The following is a 10,300-nucleotide window of genomic DNA, read 5'->3' as shown; positions in this document are numbered from 1 at the left end:
CAGACACACACACGCATGCAGGCACGAACACACACACACACACACGTCACACACACACGCATATGCACACACAAGTCACACACACACACACACACACACACACACAAACACACACACAAACACACACGTCTCTCGGAGGTAGTCTGTATTTTCTCCTCTCCAGCCCTCCAGACACACACACGCACGCAGGCACGAACACACACACACACACACGTCACACACACACGCATATCCCACCCTAATGCATCAAGTGGACTCTCTGTCTGTAACAGTGATGTATAGAGACTAGTAGACTATAGAAGACTAGTACAATGACGGAAGTGAATGTTTTATTTGACCTAGGAAAGAAGCTGTGCAAGTTGCCTCCTCCAACCAAAGATATGTGCAGGAGATTAGAACTGACAGTGTCGCTCCTTGCATCTCTAGAGTATGTCATTGACACTACAACACCAGTTGGATATGTTTCTCTTTCTCTGTGTCTCCAAGGAAATGAGTGTGAAAAGCTGAAGCATGGGTATGAATCAATCACCATGGGTATTCAACCAATCACTGGTTGAAATGCCAAAGTTCTTCAGATTTAGTCAGAGAAAGCTTAGTGGTTGAGTTATGGTACCGCAGCAGATGTGTGCTGCGTGCATGTGTATGTGTGTGTTCAAACAGTACCAGTCAAAAGTTTGGACACACCTACTCATTCCAGGGTTTTTCTTTATTTGGACAATTTTCTACATTGTAGAATAATTGTGAAGACACCAAAACTATGAAATAACACACATGGAATCATGTAGTAACCACAAAAGTGTTAAACAAATCAGAATGCGTTAAAGCCAATCAGTTGTGTTGTGACAAGGTAGGGGTGGTATACAGAAGATAGCCCTATTTGGCAAAAGACCAAGTCCATATTATGGCAAGAACAGCTCAAATAAGCAAAGAGAAATGACAGTCCACCATTACTTGAAGACATGAAGGACAGTCAATCCGGAAAATTTCAAGAACTTTGAAAGTTTCCTCAAGTGCACTTGCAAAAACCATCAAGCGCTATGATGAAACTGGCTCTCACAAGGACTGCCACAGGAAAGAAAGACCCAGAGTTACCTCTGCTGCAGAGGGTAAGTTCATTAGAGTTGCCAGCCTCCTAAATTGCAGCCCAAATAAATGCTTTACAGAGTTCAAGTAACAGACACATCTCAACATCAACTGTTCAGAGGAGACTGCATGAATCAGACCTTCATGATCGAATTGCTGCAAAGAAGCCACTACTAAAGGACACCAATAATAAGAAGAGACTTGCTTGGGCCAAGAAACACACCTCCAGGCTATGTAAGGGCTATTTGACCAAAGATATGGATGGAGTGCTGCATCAGATGCCCTGGGATCCACAATCACCCGACCTCAACCCAATTGAGATGGTTTGGGATGAGTTGGACCATAGAGTGAAGGAAAAGCAGCCAACAAGTGCTCAGCATATGTGGGAAATCCTTCAAGACTGTTGGAAAAGCATTACAGGTGTAGCTGGTTGAGAGAATGCTAAGAGTGTGCAAAGCTGTCATCAAGGCAAAGGGTGGCTACTTTGAAGAATCAAAAATTATGATAATTATTTTATTTATTTGTTTAACACTTTTTTGGTTACTACATGATTACATATGTGTTATTTCATAGTTTTGATGTCTCCACTATTATTCTACAATGTAGAAAATAGTAAAAATAAATATGCATCGTCCTCATTCTCATGCCCATATGTACATACAATCCATCTTGCTCTTTCTCTCTCTCTCTCTCTCTCTCTCTCTCTCTCTCTCTCTCTCTCTCTCTCTCTCACTCTCTCTCTCTCGCTCTCTCTCTCTCTCTATCTATCTATCTATCTATCTATCTGTCAATCCTTTGTCAAAAGCTCAGAGCAGCTGAACTTGTTCAACAGTCTTGCATCGTCCTCATTCTCATGCCCATATGTACATACAATCCATCTCGCTCTCTCTCGCTCTCTCTCTTTCCTTCCTCTCGCTCTCTCTCTCTCTCTCTCCTTCCTCTTGCTCTCTCTCTCTCTCTCTCTCTCTCTCTCTTTCCTTCCTCTCTCTCTCTCTCTTTCCTTCCTCTCGCTCTCTCTCTTTCCTTCCTCTCGCTCTCTATCTATCTATCTATATAAATATATATAGATCTTTCTCTCTCCTTCCTCTCTCTCCTTCCCATCTCTTTCTATTTTTCTCTCTCTCTTCTTGCTCTCTCTCTCTCTCTCTCTTTTGCTTTCGCTCACTCTCTCTCTCTCTCCCTCCCTCTCTCTCTCTCTCTCTCTCTCTCACCTTCCTCTATCCACTTTCCCTCGCAGCAGTAATCACTAATGAGTGTCATGGTGGTCCCTGAAGCGAGGCTGTCCGACCATGTGGAGATACTGCTAGGTGTTATCTGCTGGGTAGAATGGGATGGCCCATGTTGGCGGCTGTGTGTGTGTGTGTGATGGTGGATCACGTCAGTGTAAGTGAATTTAAACACAGCTGTCCATTATCTACATGGATACACAGACAGTGGCTGGTCCCCAAGGCCAGGGACAGAGACTATCACCAGGCAGCACAGTTTTCTCCAAGGGAACTCGCTCTCAGTGGATCTATGTAGCTATAGTGAACTCAACATATCACTGCCATTTGTATCATGATATTATTGCCAAATGGAGTGGACAATAACATTTTCCTATTCTACTGTTTTATAGTATATTGTTTTATATTACATTGTTCCATATTCCATTGTTTTGTATTCCATTGTTTTATATTCCATTGTTTTATATTCCATTGTTTTATATTCTATTCTTTCATATTCTATTGTTTTATATTATTGTGTTTTTTAGTCTACTATTTCATGTTCTATTGTTTTCTATTATATTGTTGCATATTCTATTATTTTCTATTCTAGTGTTTCATATTCTATTGTTTCATATTATATTGTTTAATATTCTATTATTTTCTATTCTAGTGTTTCATATTCTATTATTTCATATTATATTGTTTAATATTCTATTGTTTTCTATTCTATTGTTTCCTATTCTATTATTTCCTATTCTATTGTTTCATATTCTATTCTATTATCTTTTTTTTTATCATTTATGCTCAACTTTGTCTTTCTGTGACACATTGACTTTCCTTTCCTTATTGCTTTCAGGTTTGTACAATACAGTACCGCCACTCTGATTATAATACTTGTTGACATCACCTTTCCTCTTCCAATAGTTTATTATTTTTAGGTGGGTGTTTGTGATGTTTCACTTCCCTGAGGTGAAGGCAACGATGCCAATATTGAAAGCAGCAGGTTTCTCTTATCAACTACACCAACAGGACTGTGTGTGTGTGTGTGTGTGTGTGTGTGTGTGTGTGTGTGTGTGTGTGTGTGTGTGTGTGTGTGTGTGTGTGTGTGTGTGTGTGTCCATTCACTAGTATGTGGGTGGTATAGGGCTCATATCTTTTCTCTGGGTGGTCATATTTGGAGAACATGAAGTCCAAAAAAGGAAAGTTCATTTGCTGGGCGATGTGAGTATTTTCGTCTGTATCTAAACTCTTGCCTGCAGTATAAATCTTCTTAATTCCTATTAACAATTTAATGAATCTTTCTCAGAATTTCTGTTTCTCAGAATGTCTATTTTGCTTTCGTAGAAAAAGCAAGTAGAGGAATTTTGTCAGGGTAATTTATTTTTTAGTATTGGAAACACCATCATATCAAGAAAACAGCAGAGAAAGTAGAGAGGTCCTGAAAGAACAGAGTTACGGAGGGCAGCCATGCGGGGGGTGAGGGTGGGGAGGGTTATAGAAGGGGTGAGGGGTGGGAGGTATGAATGCTCTAGCTTCTTGACCTCTTAGCATTAGAAGTGTTGTAAGGTCAAACCCCAGTGATGACAAGCTGCGCTGGTATTTAAAGTGGTCTCGCAGCAGCCCCTCCATTCTCCCCATCCCGGGTGTCTGTGTTGTATTATGTGTGACTTATGTGTGTGTGTGTTTGGGGGAGTCCTGCTCCTTGTGCAGAGTAGGTGGGCAGGGGTTACCCTGTGGGGTTCTGGAGCCAGTAGGGCTTTCTTTCTCCATTGTTTAGAAGGCTGAGGAGCCGAAGGGGGCCGGAGGATCGGTGGGCCAGCCAGTATTGATGCTGAAGGTATTGGTGGGCACAGCAGGGGCCACAGTGTGTGGAGGCTTATACCCCTGGAGGAACTGAGGTGAGAGGGGGGTGGGTGAGGTGAAAGTAATTACAGATGATATAAGGACCAAAAGAGAGTAAATTGATTAAAGGAAATGGGTGACCAGGAAGTAGACAGGGGTCTTTGTTTTCACTTCAATTAAATCAAATATCTTGGTGGTCCCTGTCTCTCTCTCTCTCTCTCTCTCTCTCTCTCTCTCTCTCTCTCTCTCTCTCCCTCTCTCTCTCTTTCTCAGCCCTGATCCGTGGGGGTGAAACTCTGTCATCATATCCCAGCAGGACATTGGGGAACAGGGAGTATGGCTGAGGTAGAGGTGCTGGGTTTGGGTGGGTGGGGTGAGGTGAGGTGGTGTGGGGTGGAGGTTGGCGAATGGTGCGTGATTTCTTGGAAGGTGGTCAGGTTTGGAGAGGTGATGTGATGATGATTGATTGCTGGACTACAAGCTCTCCTGAGAGGCAGAGTGTGATAATGTGAGTTTATGCTACTGTACACTACAGATGTAGGATCTTAATTTGAGCCAATTTGCTCAACATTTTTTATTGGAAATTACAAACTTTAAAGGCCTTTTTAAGCCACGAATGCACTACCAGTTTGCATTTCCTGCTGTACAGGAAAACTCTCAGCAACAAAAGAGTGATCAAATTAAGATCCTACATCTGTAGAGAGACATGATGAAAGGACACCAGCAGGCTCCAACTTACAGGAATGGTGCTAGAGTGAATATATAGAGTAGTGTCAGTGCATACACAGTACATATGATGGGGGAAAACTGTACACAATGTATTCTTGGTTGTTTTATTGTAAGGCATTTGCTTTTCAAGCATTTAAAGCATGTTTACTTTGAATGCTGCATTCAGTGTGGTCTCCAGAATTTCTCTCTCAAAGGAATGTCCACCCAAAATATACATGAAAACTTTCCTGTAAAGCCAGTAAAACCGTACATGAGTTTCTAATATGTGTGAATTTATACGCATGTGGAAAAAATATGTATCCGCCCACCAACTAGTCCTGCGTCCCTCAACAAAACATTTTAAATCATGTCCCTCCCTCCCTCTCTCTGCCCCGTAAAACTATTCATATTGTATGCTCGCTCGCGTATGCCAAGCAAGAAACGGAACGAAAGAAGAGAGGGGGGGAAGAGAAAAGGGAACAACAGGTTGTCAGTGTGGCTCACAACAAAATAGCATTTCCCCCCTCCAGCATAGCCTCCACAGATGTTTCATTCAGCCTGATGGCAGCCAGGCAGGCCACTCTAAGAAGTGCTCCAGCCCCTGACGGAATTCAGCCCCATTGTGCCGCTTAAGGAGGGCAGCCCGGCCCGCTGTTTACTGCTAGTCCCCCCTCCTCTCCCTCCTACCCCCTCCCTCTGCCCCTCTGCGTGTTAGCAGGGGGAACAATTGGGGAGGGCCCTGCCTTAGAGCGGGGCGGTGCGGCGGGTCACAGAATGGGCTGTGAATCTGTGTGCCTCTGAATCCTCCGGGTGGGTGGTCCGGCCGGCTCTCTCCCCCTCCCTCCTACTCCCATCCTCCTATGCTCCCCTCCCCAACACCTCCGAGGAGAGCGATTAGCTCATCCACTCGGCCCAGGCCAACCCCACCAGCTACAGAGCTCCAGATCCCCAGCCACACAGCCTAGGCTTGTGATGTGACGATAAGTGGCCCGGGGACCTGGCCATGGTGGGGTCTCTATTCAGGCCTAGATTAGCAGTCCCCAGTTGGCCCCCGTGCAGGCCGGGCCCCAATAGTCTGCTGCTGGAGGGCCGCCGGTGGCTCTCTGAACCAGGCTGGAGACTGGGTGGCAGTTAACACTAATCCGGGCTGCTGCTTACCTCTGGCATGGGGAAATAAACAGTCATAAATTAACCTTCACCCCTATGCTTCTGACACACACACGCAGGGACATACACACACGTACATACACACACGCACAGACACGTGTGCACAGGCACGCATGCGCGCGCACACACACACACTAAAACATTCTCTGTCCCATGAGAATAGAATATCCATTCCTACTGTAGTAGAGGCCTAGAGAGATAAGTGGAAACAGAAAAGGGTTTCTACAGTATAGAATTTCTAATTATTGTGAAATTAGAAAAGAAATGTCTGCATTATTCTTTATCTAGATGTATTAATCTTATTTTAGTCTTGAGTGTTCTTCATTTATATTTGTCAAAATGAAGCTAAAAAGAGAGCTTACACAATAAGCACAAACCTCACTCCACAAAGACCTCCCAAACACCACTACAATTTTAAAAAACCACATATGGTTTATTTCCATTTCAACATAGAAATCTGCTAAACAGACCTTGACTCTCTGGGTTTGGAATTTCCCCTCAGTCTGAGATATACTTTTAGATACAATATAGCAACTGAGTCATTTCAATGGATAATATAGGGACCCTTAGTTTGCAATGTCTCAACTAGAACACACAAGGGACATGGGATATTCAACAACAATTTGCAGTACTTTGAATAATAATTTAACTTCACCACCATAAAGAGCATACCTGTAATATATAATTCATTTTTGTCAAACTTATAGGAAAGACTATTCATCCTATCCAGTCTCAAGCTGGCTGTTTTCCTTAGTGAACGGTGACACCTAGTGACAGGAAAGTAATACTGCACTGTCTATGACTAGCTCAAGCATTGGCAGTTTAGAATTGGGGTCCTACAGGAATAAACTGTCAATGCTCAGCGTCTAATAACATTCCTAGTTTCATCTAATATGCAACATCATTACAAGGTTAGTCCAAAAAGTAATCAACTACAGCTCTACTGTTGTTTAGCTTGTAGCTCTACTGCTGACAGTGTCATGATGTCACACATAGACGTGAGAGCATTGGGTTCAGGGGACCACTACGGGACCCGTTGCCTAGCTCCCAGTACTGTGTGCTGGTGTGTTTATTGTGTATCACTTTACTCTAAACACCAGGGATACAATGGAGTGGCTGTCACTCTCAATGTCAACGTGCCACATCTGGATGACTGAGGGCTAAATCATATTAGCTCAATACTGTAGGTTACACAGTTCTCTTTGCTCAGTATAGATCCATACATAGATCCACGGATGATGCAATCGCCATCGTACTGCACACTGCCCTATCCCATCTGGACAAGAGAAGGTGAAAAGCTTCAAGTTCCTCGGCGTACACATCACTGACAATCTGAAATGGTCAACCCACACAGACAGTGTGGTGAAGAAGGTGCAACAGAGCCTCTTCAACCTCAGGAGGCTGAAGTAATTTGGCTTGCCCCTATAGACCCTCACAAATCTTTACAGATGCACCATTGAAAGCATCCTGTCGGGCTGTATCACCGCCTGGTGCGGCAACTGCACCATCCGCAACCTCAGGGCTCTCCATTATTTGGTATTTTATTAGGATCCCCATTAGCTGTTGCAAAAGCAGCAGCTACTCTTCCTGGAGTCCTCACAAAACATGAAACATTACATAATACAGAACATTAATAGACAACAACAGCTCAAGGACAGAACTACATAAAACATTTTTACAAAGGCACACGTAGCCTAAATATAATCACATACACACATCTATTTAGGTCATATAAGGGAGAGGTGTTGTCCTGTGAGGTGTTGCTTTATCTGTTTTTTGAAACTAGGTTTGCTGTTTATTTGAACAATATGAGATGGAATGGAGTTCCATGCAATAATGGCTCTATATAATACTGTTCGCTGTCTTGAATTTGGGGACTGTGAAAAGACCCCTGGTGGCATGTCTGGTGGGGTAAGTGTGTGTGTCAAAGCTGTGTGTAAGTTGACTATGCAAAACAAGTTGGGATTTTCGACACATGAATGTTTCTTATAAAAAGAAGAAGTGACGCAGTCAGTCTCTCCTCAACTCTTAGCCAAGAGACACTGGCATGCATAGTATTTATATCAGCTCTCTTATTACAATGAAGAGCAAGACGTGCAGCTCTGTTCTGGACCAGCTGCAATTTAACTAGGTCTTTCCTTGCAGCACTCGGCCACACAACAATAATCAAGATAACACAAAACTAGAGCCTGCAAAACTTGCTTTTTGGAGTGTGGTGTCAAAAAAGCAGAGCATCTCTTTATTACGGACAGACCTCTCCCCATCTTTACAACCATTGAATCTATATGTTTTGACCATGACAGTTTACAATCTATGGTAACACCAAGTAATTTAGTCTCCTCAACTTGTTCAACAGCCACACCATTCATTACCAGATTCAGCTGAGTTGTAGAACTTGGGAAATGATTTGTACCAATTACAATGATCTTAGTTTTGGAGATGTTCAGGACCAGTTTATTACTGGCCACCCATTCCAAAACAGACTGCAACTCTTTGTTAAGGGTTTCATTAGCTGTGTTTGCTGATGCGTATATGGTTGAATCATTAGCATACATGGACACCCATGCTTTGTTTAATGCCAGTGGCAGGTCATTGGTAAAAATAGAAATGCTATTTCACCACACTTTACATGTTTGACGTTAGAGAAGCTTCCATTAAAGAAAACCCTTTGAGTTCTAGTCGATAGATAGCTCTGAATCCACTATATGGAAAAAGCCATAACACATTTGTTTTTTCAACAACAGGTTATGGTCAATAATATCAAAGGCTGCACTGAAATTTAACAGTACAGCTCCCATAATATTCTTATTATCAATTTCTTTCAACCAATCAACAGTCATTTATGTCAGTGCAGTACATGTTGAGTGCCCTCTCTATAAGCATGCTGAAGGTCTATTGTTAATTTGTTTACAATCTGCTTGCTTGCTAACACGGTCTGCTAACTGCTAGCTTGCCAGCCCCAGTCTGCTAACTGCTAGCTTTTTTAGCCCCGGCCTACTAACTGTTAGCGTGTTAGCATCGGCCTGCTAACTGTCTGAATCGCCGTGTTCCCAGTCAGCCCAACCACTCACTGGACCCATATGTTCACTTGGCTACGCATGCCTCACTCTAATATCAATATGCCTCGTCCATTACTGTCCTGGTTAGTGATTACTGTCTTATTTCACTGTAGGTTTCATGCATGTTAACATTAGAAGCCTACTCCCTAAGTTTTACTCACTGCTTTAGCACACTCTGCTAACCCGGATGTCTTAGCCGTGTCTGAATCCTGGCTTAGGAAAACCACCAAAAACCCTGAAATCTCCATCGCTAACTATAACATTTTCCGCCAAGATAGAACTGCCAAATGGGGCGGTGTTGCAATCTACTGCAAAGATAGCCTATCCAAGTCTGTACCCAAACAATTCGAGCTTCTACTTCTAAAAATTCACCTTTCCAGAAACAAGTCTCTCACTGTTGCCGCTTGCTATAGACCTCCCTCAGCCCCGAGCTGTGCCCTCCATACCATATGTGAATTGATTGCCCCCCTCTATCTTCTGAGCTAGTGCTACTAGGTGACCTAAACTGGGACATACTTAACACCCCGGCCATCCAACAATCCAAGCTTGATGCCCTCAATCTCACACAAATTTTCAATGAACGACCTGGCCAAGGCTATTGAGGGTAATGCGTACGGCCCAGTACATCACTGGGGCCAAGCTTCTTGCCATCCAGGACCTATATACTAGGCTGAGTCAGAGGAAAGCCCCAAAAATTGTCAGAGACTCCAGTCACCCAAGTCATAGACTGTTTTCTCTGCTACCGCACGGAAAGCGGTACCGGAGCGCCAATTCTTGGACCAAAAGGCTCCTTAACAGCTTCTACCCCCAAACCATAAGACTGCTGAACAATTAATCAATTGGCCAACGGACTATTTACATTGACAGCCCCCCCCCCCCCCCCCCCGTATATTTGTTTTGTATACTACTATGTACAAATATTTTCTTAACTCTTCTTGAGCTGCACTATTGGTTAAGGGCTTGTAAGTAAGCATTTCACGTTAAAGTCTACACTTGTTGTATATGTGTTGCATGTGAAAAATAAAGTTAGATTTGATTTGATCATTAAGCTTGGCTTCATAATACAGTTTCTTCTTCTTTTGTTGAGTTGAGTCACATAATTTGCAGTAAGTCAGCCAGTCAGATGTGCAGCCAGAATTATTAGCCTCTCCTTTTGCCCCATCTCTTTCAACCATAACGTTTTTCAATTCCTCATCAATCCATGGAACCTTAACAGTTCTAAAAGTCTGTTTCTTT

This window comes from Oncorhynchus mykiss, chromosome 10, assembly GCF_013265735.2.
Source record: "Oncorhynchus mykiss isolate Arlee chromosome 10, USDA_OmykA_1.1, whole genome shotgun sequence".
Lineage (NCBI taxonomy): Eukaryota > Metazoa > Chordata > Actinopteri > Salmoniformes > Salmonidae > Oncorhynchus > Oncorhynchus mykiss.
The sequence above is the reverse complement of the archived record's forward strand: the minus strand, read 5'-3'. Positions refer to the sequence as shown.